At 35.8% G+C, this 22319-nt stretch overlaps 1 protein-coding gene across 48 annotated transcripts in view; it reads right to left on the minus strand.

The window, feature by feature from the left end:
• dab1b (DAB adaptor protein 1b) overlaps positions 1-22319 on the minus strand; it is a 74115-nt gene that overhangs the window by 49897 nt on the left and 1899 nt on the right. For 25 of the 48 annotated variants that reach the window (XR_012389357.1, XR_012389348.1, XR_012389343.1 and 22 more), the window contains exon 1: positions 1726-2363. The gene's annotated coding sequence lies outside the window, so the exon portion shown is untranslated. 48 annotated transcript variants of the gene reach the window in all.

Consider the following 22319-nt stretch of genomic DNA (forward strand, 5'->3'; position numbering starts at 1 on the left):
GATCAAACCATATTCATGGATATAAATGCATTCAAACTTTTTTTTTTTTTTTAAATGAGGGATATTTCAAGCCAAACTTGGGTAAAATGTGGACAAACCCAAAAGGTTGGGTTAAATTTGGTCTATGAATTTAATAAAAACAAATAACCAAAAGATTTCCCAGTACTGGATTGTGGCTTAAAGGGCATCCGCTGTGTAAAACATGTGCTGGAATAGTTGTTGGTTCATTCTGCTGTGGCGATCCCAGATAAATAAGGGACTAAGCCAAAGGAAAATGAATGAATGAATGACCAAAATAAATCAAAAAGTTGGATTCATCCATATTTTACCCCAAATTTGAGTTGAAATAACCCAGCATTTTTACTTTGAATGTAGACACTCGGCAAACACATTCCCATTCTGCTATTTTTGCATAACTAATTCATACATTATAAACAATATTGGGTTATTTTACCCCAAAATATGGACACAAACAACCTACATTGCAAAAATGTTCCTACTTAAACGTTTTAGTCTTGTTTCTAGTTGAAATATCTAAAAAAAATCTTAAACAAAGAAGCATTTTCTAGACAAGTACAAGATATTGTTTAAATTTTGATGCATTATTTCTAAAAACAAGACAATATTTTTTTTCTTGTCTAGAAGTTTTAGATATTTAGACTAGAATCAAGACAAAAACACATAATTCTAATTCAAATTTAATTGAATAAATAAATAACAACATCAACAGCTTTTGGTTTGACCCATTGTTGGGTAAAAAATAAGCAGCATTTTAAAAGACTGTAAGATTAACAAATTCTGAAAACTCCATGCGCTAAATTATGCTAAAAGTGTTTTTATGTCCGGGTTTAGTTTTAATAGCCGAAAAATAAGGATAGCTGAAATCACAACAATACCAAAAGCGTATTTTACAAACAGACAGACTCTGGGATTTGGTGCTGGGGGTTTGGATCATGCGATGTGAAATCATATCAGATATGCAAACTGATGAGTAAATCTAAACATCCCTGAAAAGTGCATTTGTTCGACTGACGCTTACATAATAGAAGACTCAATAGACAAAAACAAATGAATATAAACCAATGTTGTTGGAAAAATTATATGAAAATCCTATGAGAAATGTGACCCTGAACTACAAAACTAACACAAAATCTATAATTGTATGCCAAAAATGACTGAAATTGAAGTGAAGATCATGTTCTGTTAAGATATTTTGTAAATGTACTACTGTAAATATATCAAAACTTAATTTTTAATTATTATTATGCATTCTTGTTTAGTAAAACATGAACAAAACCAACCGCTGGGTTAATTATTTATTACATTTACAAGACCAAAAATTGGGTTTGTCCATAGTTTGGGTTGAAATAACCCAGCTTCTAACCATACACAATCTAACACATTTTTAAGTACAGTGATTCACTTCCCACGTTACAATTCAATCAATTACAGATCAATTAAAAAACAATCAGCTAATTAGCAACCGATACGCTACATCATTTATTATATTTTGCTGTCATCATGCTTTCATAAAAATGCATTTTAATTTAACCATATTATTCTTTTCACATCTATATATTTGCAGAACTCATAAAAAAACACCAAAATAAAGAGTTCGGAAATAAAATATCACGTCTATAATATCTTATAATGTCTTATAATATCTTATAAATATCTATAGTGTCTTATAAACACACTGCGCACCTGTAACGCATTGCTACTCACCTCGTCGCGGTCACTTCCGATATACATCCATTTATTTCCAACCATTATCAATGTCCAGCAGCTCCAGTGCTCGGATTATGAGTTAAATCCATTCCTGCATGTACATATAGGCTACATGCGAAAGTCAAATATCAAGAGGCAGCATGTGAAGTTGCTCAGTTTCCGCTTCTCGACGCTGGAGAGAAATGAAAACAGCAGAATAATCGGCGGAGGGGAGAGAAATGAGGCGATGGGGAGGGGGAGAAAAAAAAGCAGAAAGACCCCCGTGACAAAATCATTCAAATGCACGGAGGATAATGCGGAGATGAGTTGAAGGGGGATGGGAGAGGATTAAGTGGAAAATGGGGGAATCAGAAGCCCACCCGTTACATATATATAAACTAACAGATGCCCAAATCTGTAGTGCTTTTGACGGTCTATGTTCAAAACACTCAGGTGATGTACAGGGCAAAAAACGTACGAATAATGTTTTAGATTGGTGTTTAAAAATTGGCTGGAGTCCAACATTAATAAAAATATCTGTAGTTGATGCTGTAGTGTTATTTTTTATTTTGCTTGAATGTGTTGCTATGGAAACGCGATACATATCGAAATACAAACAAAATCACCGGTTGACGGTTGTTGCTAGAACGGATACAGCTGCGGTCAGAAGTTAACGCATTTCCAATATTCAGTAAATCAACCATTACTTGTGTTTTTATTAACGACTACCCCCAGACATAATCCCCACAGAAATATAAAAACAGTAATCATACCGAGTATGATTCATGTTATTCAGTAAATTACCCATTAAACTGCATTTTATAAACTGAGGTAAAGTCTAGCAGGAATACAGCTGGAGTCGGAGGTTAGCTGGAATTATTTCTGTTATTAAATTAGCCATTAATTGTGTTTTATTATCGACTACCCTGACCTCAACCTTAACAGTAATGTTAAAACAGTCATTCACTGAGTGTTATTAATATTATTAATTAAATTACCCATTATCGCATTTTGTTAACGTCGACTCCAGCTGAGGTAAACGTCTAGAAGGGATACATCTGCGGTCGGAAGTTAAAGATTAATTTAATTAACGGTGTTTTATTAACGACCACTCTTAAATCTTACCTTTACAGTAATGTAAAAATAGTAATTATACCGAGTTTTATTCATAGTAATAATTAAATTGCTATTAAATTGCATTTTATTAACTTCTACACCCATGAGGTAACTCTAGAAGGGATGCACCTGCGGTCGGAAGTCGAGGATTATTTATTAATTAAATTAATTACTTGTGTTTTATTAACGACTACTTCAAAGCCATTGACCCATTACCCATTAAATTTCATTTTATTAATGTCAACTCCACTGAGGTAGTCTAGAAGGGATACAATTTAATGGGCAATTTACTAAATAATATGAATAATATAATAAAATACTAGGAGGGCTGAGTTTACGGGTACACATTAATAAAATTAATATGTAGGCCTAATTCAATAAATAAACTTTTGGCTGCAGCTGTATCCCTTCTAGCAACCGCTAATAGTTTCTGCAACTATACACCACAGTTTACTGCAGCATAAAAGTAAAGTATTCTACAGTATTTATTAGTTTACCAGTTCAATAATTCTACGGTTGCTGTATTTTTACGATGAATCCAAAACAATTTATTAAAACAAATTTATTTACTGTAAATTACAGTAGTATTTTTTCAGGTTAGAGAGGCATCCTTTATTCTGACTGACTGTTGTTGGCAGTTCACAACTGTCATCTACGATCATGTCCATGTATTTAGTTTGTCAATTTACAAACATTGCTGTAAAAATTTGTACCGTAATCTTTGAGCGCTATTTTGTTTTTAAAATCGAAGCAGCCTCAGTGTGCAGTGGCATGACTGCTGATATAAACACTAATCCTGATATTTAACAGATGCTTTCGTTCCCAGTTGTTTCTGTTGTGTCTGCAGTGATGTCAGCGCCGTCTGTGTTTGTTTTTGTCCTACATTTTAATCCTGCTGGACGTCATTTGAACGTGTCATTTACAGTGGAAGAGCCTAATCTAAGATTTGTCTGATTTGTAATACTGTCATATAGTGACATTTTGAAACATAAATATCTAAAAAAAATGACTTAATTTAAAAATTAATTAATTACTTATAATGTGGGCGGCACAGTGGCTCAGTGGTTAGCACAGTGTGGCCTCACAGCAAGAAGGTCACTTGTTTGAGCCTGAATCAGTTGCCATTTTTGTGTGGAGTTTGCATGTTCTCCCTGTGTTTGTGTGGGTTTCTTCTGGTTGCTCCGGTTTCCCTCAAAGTCTAAACACATGCGCTTTAGGGGAATTGATTAAATAAATTGGCCAGTGTACGAGCGTGTGTGTGAATGTGAGAGTGTTTCCCAGTTCTAGGTTGCAGCAGGAAGGGTATCCGCTGTGTAAAACATTTGCTGGATAAGTTGGTGGTTCATTCTGCTGTGGCAACCCCTGATGAATAAAGGGACTAATCCGAAGGAAAAAGAATGAATGAGTTTTAATTATTAAGGTATTATTATGGGGATGGCTGGGTATTGAACATTAGTTCATTTTCATATTTTTCATATGACACATGTACAAGTTATAGCTCAAATGAAAGCTCTTGCCGGTGCTCATACGGTTCTAGCATTCTTTTGACTGAATTATATTCACATATCAAACTGTTGTCGAATGAATCTCGGTGTTTCCATGGCGCAGAAGTGAAAACAATACATTTATGATCAATAAGCAGCCCCAGATAGCACAGACAGCTGTCATCTCTCACCTTATGCTGTGCGCTTCAGGGCCATTCTCCTCTGTTTTTGAGGTGATGTGCATAAGTAATCCTTTTATATGTCTGACGTGCTCCAAACACAGTGAATTATGTTTGATCAAACAAAAGAATCGTGAAATATGAAAACAATGATGATCCCTGTGGCTTGTACAGCACCTCTCATCAGTTGGAATACAATAACTTCTGCATAGATTATGGTGGAGACATTTTTCTTGTTTCCTTTGATTACAGACATGTGCAGGAACCACCAACATTAATTACAGCACGCTAGACCACACACAATCTAAAATATACACTTTCACATTTGAGTTTATAAAAAAAAAATACAAAAAGCGCCTCTTTTATTAGGTGTTTATTATAACACAGACAACATATACAGATATTTTACACACTTTCAATAGTGTTTTCTTTAAAGGGTTTTCTTTAAAATGATACCACATTTTTTGCATTTACACCTCTGCATGTAGATTTGGGAAGCTTTTAAATTTGGTCAGGCAAAATCCAGGCGGATCATCCCAAAATAACAGCAGAGTTTAACTGGTTAATACATGTTTTTATTTAAAAGCTTCCACATTTGTGTGGCTAAAAGTTCATTGTGACGGTTTCAGGCAACTTGCCTAATAATTGCATCTTATGACAAATAAATGAGCAATTTCCTCTCTTTGGCTGTTGAGTCGCTCATGTGGATAATCAGAGTCTATTCATATTCATCTGCAGTGTGAAATTTCCATTGGTAAAAGGAACTGACCCTTGATTTTGCCTTGCTGTGATTGCCGCTGCTCTATTGTGTCAATTCATAGAGTAGGGTTTTACAAAAACCCAAATTATTAATATTATCATCATTATTAGTAATGTCATTGTCATTATTATTATTAGCATCATTATCATTAATATCATCATTATTATTAGTATTATTATTATCACCATCATCATTATTGTTATTGTTTATTATCGTTATTAGTATTGTCATTGTCTTATTATTATTGTTATCATCATTATTATTATTATTATTGTATGCCATTATTTATTCATTCATTCGTTTTCTTTTCGGCTTAGTCCATTGTTAATCAGGGGTCCCCACAATGGAATGAACCGCCAACTAATCCACCATACGTTTTACGCAACGCCTTACAGCCACAACCTAACACTGGGAAACACCCATACATTCTCATAAACTACAGCCAATTTAGTTTATCGAATTCACCTACAGCGCATGTGTTTGGACCTCCTTGCTGTAAGGCGATCGTGCTACCCCCTGCGCCATTAAAGAAATCTTGATGGTAGCATTTTTACGGTTTGTTTACAGTTGAGGTCATTCTTTATGGGTGAAACACAAGCCTTTCCCTGCGGCGGTCGCCTCTGTGGACAGGTTATTTTTAGACCCACGACCTTATAGGTTATAGTGAATTAGTGCTGCTGGCTGAAGAGGAGTGTGTGTTGTTCGTCTGGTTCATAAGAGCACCCTCTTTTCCCCAAATACATCCATAAATAAAAAACGGCTTGGTGGGATTTGGGTGCTTTGGGATCAGATCAGTGGAGCAGCTCCGCACATCGCACAACATTAGCAGCAACATTAACAAGAGAGCAAGACAATAGTCTAATTATTCGGCCTAGTTCAGCTCAGTGTTAATTCAATTCAGTGTTAATAATTAATGCAGCAACTCCGAACGCAGCCACAGAAGACAATTGTGTCATTATACTATTATCTGTTCAGCTCAGATTCTTGTTTCCATCTAGTATAGTGTCTGTAAGGTAAGATTAATAATATTTTAGGACTACTAGGGTCAGTGGTTAGAACTGTCGCCTCACAGCAAGTAGGTCGCTGCTTCGAGTCCTGGCTAGGCCAGTTGGCATTTGAATGTATGTAGAGTGTGTATGGGTGTTTCCCAGTACTGGGTTGCAGCTGGAAGGGCGTCTGCTTTCTAAAACATATGCAACAGACATGGTGCTAATTATACACTTACCGGCCACTTTATTAGGTACACCTGTCCAACTGCTTGTTAATGCAAACTTCTAATCAACCAATCACATGGCAGCAGCTCAATGCATTTAGGCATGTAGACATGATCAAGACGATCTGCTGCAGTTCAACCTGAGCATTAGAATGGGAAAGAAAGGGGATTTAAGTGACTTTGAATGTGGCATGGTTGTTGCTGCCAGACGGGCTGCTCTGAGTATTTCAGAAACTGCTGATCTACTGGGATTTTCACGCACAACCATCTCTAAGGTTTACAGAGAATGCTCCGACAAAGAGGAAATATCCAGTGAGCGGCAGTTCTGTGGGCGCAAATGCCTTGTTGATCCCAGAGGTCAGAGGAGAATGGCCAGACTGGTTCCAGCTGATAGAAAGGCAACAGTAACTCAAATAAGCACTCGTTACAACCGAGCTCTGCAGAAGAGCATCTCTGAACACACAACACGTCCAACCTTGAGGCAGATGGGCTATGGTAGGTCTAGTTCATGTGATGGTAGAGGTGTAGTTCATGACAAAAATGATAAAAGCATGTGTTTTCTACAGGTGGTTTGTCAAGCCCACTCACCTGTGTGAGGCACACTCAGATTTTTATAATGCTTTGAGGCTGTCGGGGATTTTTTGAGGGAGATTTTTAGGAAACACAAACTCAGACTTAGGGGACTTTTTCATCTTTGGTTAAATAGAACCAGCACTGCTGATTTATAATTACGGAAAGTATCTTTGTATCAAGCATTTGATCAGAATAAATTAAAAACATCAGCGAGATCTCCCCTAACAGCTGATAATGTAATTCCAGACGTTTTCAACTAGCTATTTTTATTAACTTGTGGAAATGCTATTGATTTCCAAATAACCAGCCTGATCCCATGAGGAAACGTATTTTACGAAAACACTATTGGTTGGGTTTAGCAAAAAATTTAGCTCAATGTTTCGCCAGCTGATCTGTACGACAAGCTCCGTCTTCCTCTGGACGTCTACAAGAAGGACGTGTATCTGAAACATACAACAAAACACACCTGAAGTAACCTGTTTTGGATGTCCAAAAATGTAGACATCGCACTCTAGTGGATTTGTCATCTGAAAAGTGCAACTAAATGTACCCCGAGCAATGTATTTTTACGTTTGTCAATGGCATGTGTTTCTAACGAGCCTGGGTTGGTTTTAAAGAAGACAATTGAATAGGGGATTTTAATTCTGATAGAATTAATTTTACAAAACATAATTACAACAACTGTGCTTATGCTTTTATAAATAAATACTTGTGTTTTTATGGCTTTCCCACTGATAGTGAAACATGGGCTCTGACTTTTATTTCAGCATCTATGGAAATAAGGGTCTCTGGATCCACTCAAGCATGTTGCAGCCCGAAACCGGTCACTCACTGAAGCTAAGCAGGGCCGAGCCTGGTCAGTACCTGGATGGGAGACCACATGGGAAAGCTAGGCTGCTGTTGGAAGTGGTGTTAGTGAGGCCAGCAGGGGGCGCTCAACCTGTGGTCTATGTGAGTCGTAATGCCCCAGTATAGTGACGGGGACACTACACTGTCAGTGGGGTGCCGTCTTTAAACCGAGATCCTGACTTTCTGTGGTCATTAAAAATCCCCATGGCACTTTTGGTAAAGAGGTGGGGGTATAACCCCAGGGTCCTGGACAAATTCCATCCATCAACCCTTACGATCATGGCCTCCCAATCATCCCCATCAGCCGAATTGGCTGTATCACTGTCTCTCCACTCAACCAATAGCTGGTGTGTGGTAAGCACACTGGCGCCGTTGTCCTGTGGCTGCCGTCGAGTCATCCATGTGGAGCTGCACACTGGTGATGATGTGGAGAGACCTAAATGCGCTATATAAATACATATTACATTACATATACATGATGCAATTACATCAAGCGGAGATGTGTGTCATGTCATAAAGCCAAGCTGTTCTTGTCATGAAGCCTTGTTGTAGCTTTGTTGGATGGGGGGGGACAATTCATCCATTTTTCTACACCGTAAGCAATGAGCCGTGCGACAAATATGAACATTATTAGTTATGGCCTTGTTCATTTTGTCAGCATTATCAGTCATGAAATAGCTCACAGAACAGCTTCTTCAGCCAAGTGTGTATTTTTTAGTGGCATGCAGCAGCATTTTCCACAGTGAGCAATGGCAACACATCACTATAAATAACATTTGACATTTAAGAACAAGCAGACTGATTGGTTTGATAATTATCTCCTTTTCTTTTAACTGTAACCACTTGACGATTTGGAATCACATACAGACAAATTGATTATTTCCAGAGACTGGAGATGCACATAGTCTTCTGGATAACTTTGGTGCATTGTACAGTTGAAGACAAATTTATTAGACCTACTGAAAAATTTGTATTGAGTCACATTTAAAGGCTTAACTAGGTAAATTAGGGTAAAGTTAGGGTAATAAGGCAAGTCATTGTAATGTGAAGTGTGAAGCGGGCTGACAACAGAAGTGCAGATCCAAACGTAGGTTTATTATGCAGAGAGGGCGGTCAACACGGGCAAACAGATGTGCACAGGGAATGCAGAGTTGGGTCGAATAACAGGTGATAGGTCAATACAGGTAGGCAGCAGGCAACATAAACAAAACAAAGCAAAGATCAGTACACGGCAGGAGAAGGCAAGGAAACCCCGTCGTAAAGTTCACTAGACAGATCAACAAGACTCAGCAATGAATTGTGCATGTGTGTTGTGTATATAGTCCTAGTAATCAGTCTTTGACAATCCTCCGGCTGTGTCTGTCTGCAATCATTGGGATCTAAGTAGGACTTTGTGTTGGAACATGTCGAATCCGACACCTCTAAAATCTGACCTCATTTTACCGATCCCCCTCCTCCCCTCTACGTTTTTTCCAGGACACCCCTCCGCCATCCACTACTTTTTTTGCGTGATACCTATCCTCGGGTAATATGCTGGATCCGTTATCCCGATCTGTTCCGGGACCTCGCAATTCGCAAATTAAGAACTGGATCTTGGCCAGGTGTGTGAGTGGTGCATGACTGGATCTTGTAGTTCATTTAATGGTGGATTTGTAGTTCTATGCAATACTGTGTGTTTAGCAGTGATCTACACAGGCTGGTTTGCTGATGACCGTGACAGCCGAAACAGTATTTTGTTCTGGAGACAATCCAAAACTAATATTGCTTAAAGGGGCTAATAATATTGACCTTAAAATGGGTTTTAAAAAATTAAGAACTGCTTTTATTCTAGCCGAAATTAAACAAATAAGACTTTCTCCAGAAGGACAAATATTATAGGGAATACTGTGAAAAATTTCCTGAATCTGTTCCTCATCGCCTGGGAAATATTTGACAAAGGAATTTACAGGAGGGCGAATAATTTTGACTTCAGTTGTATGGAGCTTTACAGTTGTCGGGCTTTACATTATTCTTTATGTTAAATGCTATCTCCTGGCTCAGGAATAAACAGACTGTCATTCCTATTATTTTGCAGGATTCGTAACTCACTCTGAACCCTGTTTGGAGTCAGGAATAGTGTTTTACCTCAGTGTCACCTTGCTGCAGGGGCTCTGAAACACTGAGCATGTAGCTGGTATTTGAAGTGACAATAACAAGAGAAGATGCCAAAACTCACCTCGTTTGATCAGGGATTCTGTGGTTGTTCAGTGGTCTTGTACGCGGAACAAAATAGTAAACACAATTCATGACAAGACAACATGCTAACATAATGCTAATGTGCTGGTTAGACTTAAAGGCTAGTGATGTCAGATTATAATGCTGTTATCATACAGCTGAAGACAAAACTATTCTGTGAAATGTTTAACAGAGCACGGAAATTTTTCCACAGTATTTCCTATTATTTTATTTTATTCTTTAAGAATCTGTTATTCATCTTATTAGTCTTATTTATCTTAGTTTGGCAGGAATAAAAAGGTCAAAAAAGAATGTTTGTCTTTGGAATATCTAAAATAAATTGATGTTTAGCCCATTGCAGAGTTTTGTGTTTAAAATACATCTAATAGACATCCAAACATAGACTAAAAGCAAGACTAAATTTGGGCTGTCAGTGAACATCTAATAGATGTCTAAAAATAGTTAAAATAAGATGTTTGTTTTTGCAATGTGTAATAACAATTGATGGCTTGCCCACCAAGCATTTTTGTGTTGAAAAGATATCTAATAGATGTCCAAACATAGACTAAAAACAAAGTCAAATTTGGTCTGTCAGTGAACATCTAATAGACGTCTGACAATAGTCATAAAAGATGTTTGTCTTTTGCAATATCTAAAATAAATTATTGGTTAGCCCATTGAGGAGTTTTGTGTTTAAAAGACATTTAATAGACGTCCAAACATGGACTAAAAACAAAGCTAAATTTGGTCTGTCAGTTAAGATCTAATAGACGTTTAACAATAGTCAAAAAAGATGCTTGTCTTTGCAATATCTAAAATAAAAAGATGGCTAACTCACCAAGCTGTTTTGTGTTTAGAAGACATCTTATAGACGAGCAAACATACTGAAAACAGAGGTAAATTTGGTTTGTCAGTAAACATCTAATAGATGTCTAACATCGGTAAAAAAAAATTGTTTGTCTTTTGCAGTATCTAAAATAAGTTAATGGCTAACCAACCAAGAAGTTTTGTGTTTAAAAGACATCTAATAGACATTCAAACTTAGACAAAAAACAAGGTTAAATTTGGTTTGTCAGTAAACATCTAACAGACGTCTAACATTGGTCAAAAAAAGATGTTTGTCTTTTGCATTATCTAACATAAGTTAATGGCTAACCCACCAAGCAGTTTGTGTTTAAATTACATCTAATAGACGTCCAAACATGGACTAAAAACAAGGCTAAATTTGATCTGTCAGTGAACATCTAATAGACGTCTAACAATAGTCAAAAAAAGATGCTTGTCTTTGTAATATCTAAAATAAAATGATGGCTAACTCACCATGCAGTTTTGTGTTTAAAAGACATCCAATAGACGAGCAAACATAATGAAAACAAGGCAAAATTTGGTCTGTCAGAGAACATCTAATGGACATCTAACATTGGTCAAAAAAAGATGTTTGTCTTTTGCAATATCTGAAATAAGTTAATGGCTAACCAACCAAAAAGTTTTGTGTTTAAAAGACATCTAATAGACGTCCAAACATAGACTAAAACATGATTAAATTTGGTCTGTCAGTGAACATCTAATAGACGTCTAACAATAGTCAAAAAAAGATGCTTGTCTTTGCAATATCTAAAATAAAATAATGGCTAACTCATCAAGCAGTTTTGTGTTTAAAAGACATATAATAGACGAGCAAACATACTGAAAACAGAGCTAAATTTGGTCTGTCAGTGAACATCTAAAAGACATCTAACATTGGTAAAAAAATAAAAAAAAAATAAATAAAAAGATGTTTGTCTTTTGCAGTATCTAAAATAAGTTAATGGCTAACTAACCAAGACGTTTTGTGTTTAAAAGACATCTAATAGACGTCCAAACATAGACTAAAACATGATTAAATTTGGTCTGTCAGTGAACATCTAATAGACGTCTAACAATAGTCAAAAAAAGATGCTTGTCTTTGCAATATCTAAAATAAAATAATGGCTAACTCATCAAGCAGTTTTGTGTTTAAAAGACATATAATAGACGAGCAAACATACTGAAAACAGAGCTAAATTTGGTCTGTCAGTGAACATCTAAAAGACATCTAACATTGGTAAAAAAATAAAAAAAAATAAATAAAAAGATGTTTGTCTTTTGCAGTATCTAAAATAAGTTAATGGCTAACTAACCAAGACGTTTTGTGTTTAAAAGACATCTAATAGATGTCCAAGCATAGACTAAAAACAAAGCTAAATTTAGTCTGTCAGTGAACATCTAATAGACGTCTAACATTAGTCAAAAAAAGGATGCTTATCTTTGCAATATCTAAAATAAAATGATGGCTAAATCACCAAGTAGTTATGTGTTAAAAAAAACTCTATTAGACGAGCAAACAGACTGAAAACAAGGCTAAGTTTGGTCTGTAAGTGAACATCTAAAAGACGTCAAACATTAGTAAAAAAAAAAAAAAAAGACGTTTGTCTCTGCAATATTCGAATAATTTAATGGCTAACCCACCAAGCAGTTTTGTGCTTCAAAGACATCTAATAGACGTCCAAACATTTGGTCTGTCAGTTGTTTGATTGTTTAAAAAAATCAACATATTAAAAGCACATTGATGCTACGACAATGCACTAAATACTTATAAGTAACTTACATGTTTTAAGCACAAACAAAACATTTCAAATGTGAATTGCATGAACAATAAATTCTGTCTTATTCTTCACACCTTTCCATAAGTCTCAGTTCTCTCCCTCCTGCTGGCTGTGAATGGCAGGAGTGTTAATCCTGTGAGAGGTCAGATAAGAGCAATGCCGAGGCTTTCAGGAGCGGATTTGTCACAGAAACACTAGTAAGCTTCTTTCCTGCCAGTTTTAATGGCAGATTAAAGCGCCAGTTAATGCTGAAATGCTCTTTAACTCATCTGACACTATACGAACACTGCTGTGCCCCTGCTGTTTGACTCGTGCGGTTTCTTCCAGCACAAGTTACACAGACTGAAGCTGATTTAGTGTTGCACCACATTAATATACTCTAACATGCAGGTCTGGGGGTTTAGACAGATGTTTGACATTTGCAGTTTCTAAAATAAGTTGACGGCTAACCCACCAATTGTCACGACACACTGAGGACTGGACACAGGAGGGATATATATAAACAGGTGTTTATTCCCAAAGTCAATAAAGGAAGTTTGGATTTAGTTCAGAGAGAGTTCGTTGTAAACCAAGTGTGCCGCAAGCCTGCGTTTGAGTGAAGGTCTCGGCCGTTAGATCGCCCCCTGGGGGCTGGCTGCAGTACAAGTCATAAAGCCCGCCTCCTCCGTGTTAATGAAGGAGACTTGAGCCCAAATAAAAAAATTAATTACACTTGCAATAAACTGTCCCGAAAGAAGGTTCTGGTGGATTAAGGCACTGGTTATTGTGCTGAAATAGGTGCAGATCTTCATTTTTGTAAACAGTTTGTTTTTAGTAGTAATTTAATGCTGGGCGTGTCATCGTGATTGACAGCTGTGATTGACAGTTTCTCAAAGCAGCGCGTCTGAGCTTCGGCAGGAGACTGAAGTGTTATTATTGGATTTCTGTGTTATTTTACCATGACAAAATGAGTTCAGCAGTAAACTACAGTTTCTGACATACATGATCCTGGTGGAACACTGTTTATTCGCTAAGGTCAGGGCTTTTTTCGGGCTTTATTAGTTTGCTGATTCACGTACGCCTAGCCACCCAGATAGCAAAATACACTCGAGCCAGTTCCAGCTAGATTCTCGCCTGCCGGCGACTTACCCCTCAGAGCTCAGACTGACTACCTCTGCTGGACCTACTCCGGATGCCTGGACTCACTACCCAATTCCAGCCCGAGTCAATCGAGCCAGATGCGGCGGCCAAGTGAGCCGGCGCTGCCGCATGCGAGCCGGAATCAGCCCGCAATGCCGCGAGTAGGTTATGCGCCCGGAGCTGGCGCGATTGAATATATAAAACCCTCATATTTGTTAACGTTATTACATCCATTTGTGTTGATATGACAGCAAACGCACGCTGAGCAGTTCGGGGGGCATGGTTGATTTTACATAAAGCATTTGGTTGGAAGCTCGACTCCGCTCATTTTCGCGGCTCCTCCTCTGGCTCCATCAGACAGTCCTTCTGCGCATGTCAAGGCTCCAATTTCAGCAGTCTTTTGCGACAGTTTGTGCCCGTCAAGCAGGCGTTTTGCCCTCAAAGCGTTCAATGGGAAAAGGGGCTGTCGCGTCGTCCATATTTTTTACAGTCATTGTTGTAAACAAGGAAGTTCGTTGGTAGCATGGAAGTTTGTTGCAGACACACGGCACACTTAGGGAATCAAGGAGATGCTGGAGTATACACTACGGACAATTTAGCCAACCCAATTCACCAGTACCGCATGTCTTTGGACTGTGGGGGAAACCGGAGCACCCGAAGGAAACCCGCGCGAAGCCAGGGAGAACATGCAAACTCCACACAGAAACGCTAACTGAGCCGAGGTTCGAACCAGCGACCTTCTTGCTGTGAGGCGACAGCACTACCTACTGTGCCACTGCCTCGCCCGGCAGAGATCATATAGCCCAAAAACTGTAAAGAGGTTTTCTGGAACTCACATTAATCAAGCTTTAGGAAAAGCTGGTGTTGTCTCCAGTGCTTCATTTGTGAATTGTGAGGTCCCGGAACAGATCGGGCTAACAGATCCGGCGTATTACCTGAGGATGTATAAATGTAAAAGTGAAGTGCGGGAGGGGTTTGGGGGGGGTGTTGGATGGCGCAGGGGAAAGTGTAGAGGGTTGGGGAGTCGTGGAATAAAGTGGAAGTGAACAGCGGACGTGGGAGATGAGTGGTTGAGGAGGGGGATTGCTAAAATGAGCTGCCAGATCAGGATCCGGAGTGTTCCAGCACTAATTAAGCCCTGGTTGTCTCAAAACTTGGAGTACCTTAGTGATGTGATGGCGATGGCGAAGTTTCGGGAGTAAATTAAGAGGTCAGTATCCTCTTAATATCTAAAATAAATGAATGACTAACCCACCAAACAGATAAAAAATAAGGTTTTCCTATAAAATTTTCATCAGGGAAATCTGAGCCATGCCACAGTTGACTTCTTTCTCCATCAGATCATGATGAATGTGTCTGAATCTTGGGTTTTTAACAGCAGGGAACAGGCATGTGCGTCTGTGAATTGCATGTTGTGTTTTAATAATTAGGCAGGCTTGCAGTCAGAGATGTTTGATTGTAGATGTCGGCTTACAGATGTTGATTGCATGCAGTACGTGGGTGCAGAGTTACATTTGTTTTAGTTGATTGTTTACTTGACATTGCAGAAAATCAAAGCCGTCATATAATCAAAGCTGCTCTTGAGGCTGTATTTGAATGCGTCTAGCATTTGAGTGGATTTGCATCTACTTCAATGGCCTCCGCTCTCAGAAAATCAGGTGATTTGAGATCAATCATCATAAAAGCCGTTTTATTTCTGATTTTATGTAGGTTCAGATGTGAAATTGAAAAGCGAGAACTAAATGCACGCCTTTCTGCTAATACTATACAATACTGGTGCACTAATATGCAGTGATCAATGCTAATTCACAGATACTTATGAGTTAATAATGAGTGAAATCATTTTAAAATGACAGATTCATTTCAGCTTGTGTTTAATTGATGGTTTATTTTTGTACTGTTTTTGTATTTTGTACTTTTTATTATTATTTTATGTGTTTAATATCTTATATTGTAGTGCTTTGGGGGCTAATAAAAGTGCATTACAAACAAAATGCATTATTCATCCATTTTCCTTCAGCTTAGTCCGTTATTTATCAGGGATCGCCACAGTGGAATTAACCACCATATATAACCGCATAATGTAATTAACCACCCTCGTTCACTAAGCTCTACATCAGTCCACTAACGTAGTCCACTTAAAAGAAGTGAATGAAAGCGAATGAGGAAACTGGTAACCGGTAACCATTGACTTCCATAGGATTTGTTCATAGTCGATGGTTACCGGTTTATAACATTCATTCATTCATTCATTTAATCCGACTTAGTGGTACCTTTATTAATCAGGGGTCGCCACAGTGGAACGAACCACCAACTATTCCAGCATATGTTTTACGCAGCGGATGGCCTTCCAGCTGCAACCCAGTACTGGGAAAAATGCATTATTATTATTTTTTTTTATTGTATAACTCATGATGAATTCAATTATTTATCAAGTATTACTGCAGTAATTAATCTAAACTGTAATATTTAAATCTGTCATAATGTAAATAACCTCCCTCGTTCACTAATCCCACATCAGTCCACTAATATAGCCCACTTAAAAAGTGTGAATGAAAGCAAGGGAGGAAACTGGTAACCATTGACTTCCATTGTATTTGTTTTTTCTACTATGTGAGTCAATGGTTACCGGTTTATAACATTCATTCTTTCATTTTCCTTTGGCTTAGTAGTACCTTTATTAATCAGGGGTCGCCACAGTGAAATGAACCGCCAACTATTCCAGCATATGTTTTACACAGTAGATGGCCTTCCAGCTGCAACCTAGTACTGGGAAAAATGCATTTTTATTATTATTAATATTATTAATGTAGAACTCGTGATGAATTCAATTATTTATCAAGTATTACTGCATTAATTAATCTAAACTGTAATATTTAAATCTGTCATAATGTAAATAACCTCCCTCATTCACTAATTTCCACATCAGTCCACTAATATAGCCCACTTAAAAAGTGTGAATGAAAGCGAGGGAGGAAACTGGTAACCATTGACTTCCATAGTATTTGTTTTTTCTACTATGTGAGTCGACGGTTACCTGTTTATAACATTCATTCTTTCATTTTCCTTTGGCTTAGTAGTACCTTTATTAATCAGGGATCGCCACAGTGGAATGAACCGCCAACTATTCCAGCATATGTTTTACGCAGTGGATGCCCTTCCAGCTGCAACCCATCACTGGGAACCTGTGTGGTATAGGTGAATTGGGTAGTGTATGAGTGTGAATGAGTGTGTATGGATGTTTCCCAGTGATGGGTTGCAGCTGGAAGGGCATCCGCTGCAAAAACATATGCTGGATAAGTTGGCGGTTCATTCAGCTGTGGCGACCCCAGATTAATAAAGGGACTAAGCCGACAAGAAAATGAATGAATGAATAATGGCATACAATGATAATAATAATAATGATGATGATGATAACGATAATAATATTAAGACAATGACAACACTAATAACGATAATAAACAATAACAATAATAATGATGATGGTGATAATAATAATACTAATAATAATGATGATATTAATGATAATGATGCTAATAATAATAATAATGACAATGACATTACTAATAACGATAATAATTATGATAATATTAATAACAATGATGATGATAAGAATAACAACAATAATAATAATAATAATAATAAACGATAATAATGATGATGATGATAATAATAAAAATAATAATAATAATAATGATGATAATAATAATAAAAAATAATAACTATATTAATAATAATAATAATGATGATGATAATAATAATAAATATGAATAATAATGATAATAATTAGAAAATTCATAATATTAATAATAATAATACCTATAATAATAATGATAATAATAAATATTAATAATAATGATAATAATAAAAATAAATATCAATAATAACTATAATAATAATATAAAAATGATAATAATAGTAATAATAAATATTAATAATAATAATAAAAAAATTAATACAAATAATAATAATACTAAAGTATTGATGATGATGATAATAATAATAAATATGAATAATAATGATAATAATTAGAAAATTCATAATATTAATAATAATAATACCTATAATAATAATGATAATAATAAATATTAATAATAATGATAATAATAATAAAAAATATCAATAATAATAACTATAATAATAATATAAAAATGATAATAATAGTAATAATAAATATTAATAATAATAATAATAATAAAATTAATACAAATAATAATAATACTAAAGTATTGATGATGATGAAAGAAATATTGTGTGATGATGGCAAAAGCGACTCTTTATTAATGGAATTCATGGATTTAGGAATTTATCATTTGTTCTGATTTTGAAAAGTATTAAAAGGACAAATATGATATTAAAAAAAGCAGCACACATAATACGGTCTGTGTGTTGTGTAATCTGCGTGTATAATGCGGTGCCACTCTGACCTACATTCCTCAACCTTCACGTTCAGCGCATCTGAATATGCAAAACGCTAAATCACGTGACAGAGTATCATAATGCTGCAGGACTGCAGTCCATACAGCCCGTTCCAAACAATCTGTCCCATCAAACAATAAACAGCAGTAATATACACAGTGGTTAGGGTTGTCGCCTCACAGCAAGAAGGTCGCTGGTTCGAGTCCCGGCCGGACCAGCTGGCGTTTCTGTGTGGAGTTTGCATGCTCTCCCCGTGACAGGTGTACGATTCAGCATACAACTAAATTATTTAATTGATAAATGTATAATTGTTATATATATATTGTGGAAAGATTGGTTAAACTAGATACAAAAAAATGATCTTGGACAATGTTTGACTGCCATCATTTATTTCATTTTGAAGTTGTTTATTGAGATGTGCTGGAGTTGACATTTGTTTCTCTTCTTATCTAAGTTTGTCCTCTTACAGATCCTAAAACTAGACAACTTGTTTAAACTTATGAGGATGTGTTACGTTCATTTTGAACACGTTTTTTTCACTCCACTTCTCAAGGCTAAAAGTGCCTGTATAGTTGAAGAATGACCCACGTCTCCCTAATGCAACACATCTGATTGAGGTTATCAGCTCGTTAGTACAGATGCCAAGACTCCAGCAACAGGGTTATTAGCAGCACTGCTGTGCAACACGCGAACATATCATCATTTGAATGTGCCATGGTGCTGTATGCCTGACTGAGTCCTGGCAGAATCACAATCATGCTCCATTTATTTTAAAGTAATTGGTTTAGATGTTCATCCTCTGCCTGAACTAGACTCTCCAAACAGAGTCTCCCAGAAACAGATGCGCAAGACACGTGTGTGCTGTTTCGGAAAGTGGGAATTCCACAGCGGAAAACTGGGGCACAGCGAAAAGAGAGAGAGAGAGAGAGAGAGAGAGAGAGAGAGAGAGAGAGAGAGAGAGAGAGAGAGAGAGAGAGAGAGAGAGAGAGAGAGAGAGAGTGAGAGAGAGAGAGAGAGAGAGAGAGAGAGAGTGAGAGAGAGAGAGAGAGGTGTGGGCAGAATGAATGCTTTGATCTTCTTTCGCTGCGAGCTGAATAACATTGAAACACTCATGTTTCTTCTTCTTCTTTCCCATCGAGTTGGTTTGGGAATGCTCATTAGCATTGCAAATAGTGCAAACCGTATTTCCTTTTTAGTGGCACAGTAGCATGTTCTTTATTGCAAATCTCAAATGTCTTTTAAAAAGGAATGAAGAAGTGTTGAGGGACTCTAAAAATCACCGTAGCAAACGTTTTGCTGTGCCTTTGTTGTTGGAGATATAACCGATGTGGCTCCTAATTACTGGGCCTTGCGTTTAAATTCATTACTCAAAAAAAAAAAGAAAAAAATTAATAAAATTATTTATTTATATATATATATATATATATATATATATATATATATATATATATATATATATATATATATATATATATATATATATATATATAATTAAATAAAAATGAAAAAATTGTTAATTAATTAATGAAATAAAAATTTAATTGAGAAAAGCAAAAAATAAAATAAATAAAATGATAAATAAAATAAAATTAAATTAAAATTTAAATAAAAAACCAAACTTAATAAAATGAAAAAATTTAAAATAAATAAAATAACATGAAATAAATAAAAATAAACAAAATAAAATAAATAAAAAGCAAAACAAAACAAAAAAATATTAATAAAATGAAATTAAAAAACTAAATAAAATGAAAATGAAAAAAAGAAAAGAAAAAGAAATAAAACAATTAAAAATAACATAAAATAAAAATGAATAAAATAAAATAATTAAAATAAAAAACAAAACAATAAATAAATAAAATAACAAAATTTGAAAAATTAAATGAAAATGAAAAAAAAACTAAAAAAAAAAAACTAAAATAAAATAAATCAAAAAACTAAATAAAATAAAATAAAATAAATAAAATAAAACTACATAAATTAAAAATAAAGTTTAACAGATTCAGGAGTTTTTCACAATATTTCCTATAATTATTATTTTTTTTTTCTGGAGAAAGCCTGATTTGTTTTTATTTCGGCTAGAATAAAAGCAGCTCTTAGTTGTTTTAAACCCATTTTAAGATCAATGTTATTAGCCAGAAGAACTATTTCTCCAGAACAATCCACTGTTATACAATGACTTGCCTAATTACCCAAACTTTACCCTAATTAACCTAGTGAAGCCTTTAAATGTCACTTTAAGCTGAACACTAGTGTCTTGAAGAATATCTAGTCTAATATTATTTAATGTCATCATGACAAAGAGAAAATAAATCAGTTATTAGAGATGAGTTATTAACACTATTATGATTAGAAATGTGTTAAATCTTTCGGTTCAACAGAAATTGGGGAAAAAATATACCGGTCTTCAACTGTACATCTTGCTATTTATTTCTTAGAAAACCAGTTGGTTTCTTTCGACATTATTCATTCCCAAAATGCATTTATATCTTCCATCTTGTCAACTATAGTTCCTCCTAGACAAACACAAAAGTTGCGCTGTTCAGTTCTGTGTCTACAGCAGTTATTTGGCTGTTTTATGCATTTGTGACTTCCACAAAGTGTACACAAAAAAAAGATTTGATATTCTCTGTCCTATATATATGTGGCTTCATCCTTCAAAGAGAATCCCATCTGAATGGCCTGGTGATGAGTAACTGAAATGACTCAGTTTTGATCTGTGGGTGCGGTATTATTGGAGCGCACAGACAGCAATACGGTGGGTTTGTGTGGTGAATCTAAACAGGGTGGAATTGTAAAATCACACGAAGGAAAGAGCTGAGATGCGGATCTAATTGCAGCTTTTTATTCCGTAAACAAGATAAAGCTAATCCAGAGACAGAAAAACAGTCCATCTGGAACATGCCACAACAAAACGGCTTAGCAAGGTATTATAAAGACAATAAACCACCACCACCAACAACAACTGAAGCAAAAGGCTATATATAAACACAAGGATAATAGGTGAAAGACAAAATGGGGAAATGGTTCTAAACAGCACCAAATTAGGATTCTCCGGCATGCAACAATATTGAGCTTATTCATGACGTACGAGCGAGCGCAGCCATTGGAATGTTTTTGGCTCCCGACTTCCGGTCTCATCCACCTCCATTGATTTTCAGACGTTAAAAATAGCTTGTTGTGTTACAAACTGATCTTTTCTTATTATATTACTCGACTTTTTATGTATAGTCATGAACAACAGCAAGTAGTTTTACCGTTAATTATTCCTCGTCATTTCTCCCATAGGCAACTAACTCTGTTCTTAAACCAAGTTCTAAAACAAGCTCAAAAAAAGAGCGCACTTCCTCATCGCAGAATAAGGTCCATTGTAAAGTACTTGAAATAGTCTGCTGTGGTGATTCTACAGTTGCTATGGTAACACATCAACTATAGTTATTGATTTGTTCAGCTAATTTTGCAGTTGCTATGGTAACACAACAACTATAGTAATTGATTTTTTTTTATAGTTTTGCAGTTGCTATGGTTACTCAACAACTAGTAATTGATTCGTTTTTCTAGTTTTGCAGTTGCTATGGTTACTCAACAACTATAGTAATTGATTTGTTTTTCTAGTTTTGCAGTTGCTATGGTTACTCAACAACTATAGTAATTGATTTGTTTTGCTAATTCTACAGTTGCTATGGTTACTCAACAACTATAGTAATTAATTTGTTTTGCTAATTCTACAGTTGCTATGGTAACTCAACAACTATAGTAATAGATTTGTTCAGCTATGTTTACAGTTGCTATGGTAACAACAACTAGTTATTGATTTGTTCTGCTAGTTTTGCAGTTGCAATGGTGACACAATAACTATATAGGTATTGATTTGTTCTGCTAGTTTTGCAGTTGCTATGGTAACACAATAACTATATAGGTATTGATTTGTTCTGCTAGTTTTGCAGTTGCTATGGTAACACAATAACTTTATAGGTGTTGATTTGTTCTGCTAGTTTTGCAGTTGCTATGGTGACACAATAACTATACAGTTATTGATTTGTTCTGCTAGTTTTGTAGTTG

Source organism: Danio rerio, chromosome 2, assembly GCF_049306965.1.
Source record: "Danio rerio strain Tuebingen ecotype United States chromosome 2, GRCz12tu, whole genome shotgun sequence".
In the NCBI taxonomy this organism is placed as follows: domain Eukaryota; kingdom Metazoa; phylum Chordata; class Actinopteri; order Cypriniformes; family Danionidae; genus Danio; species Danio rerio.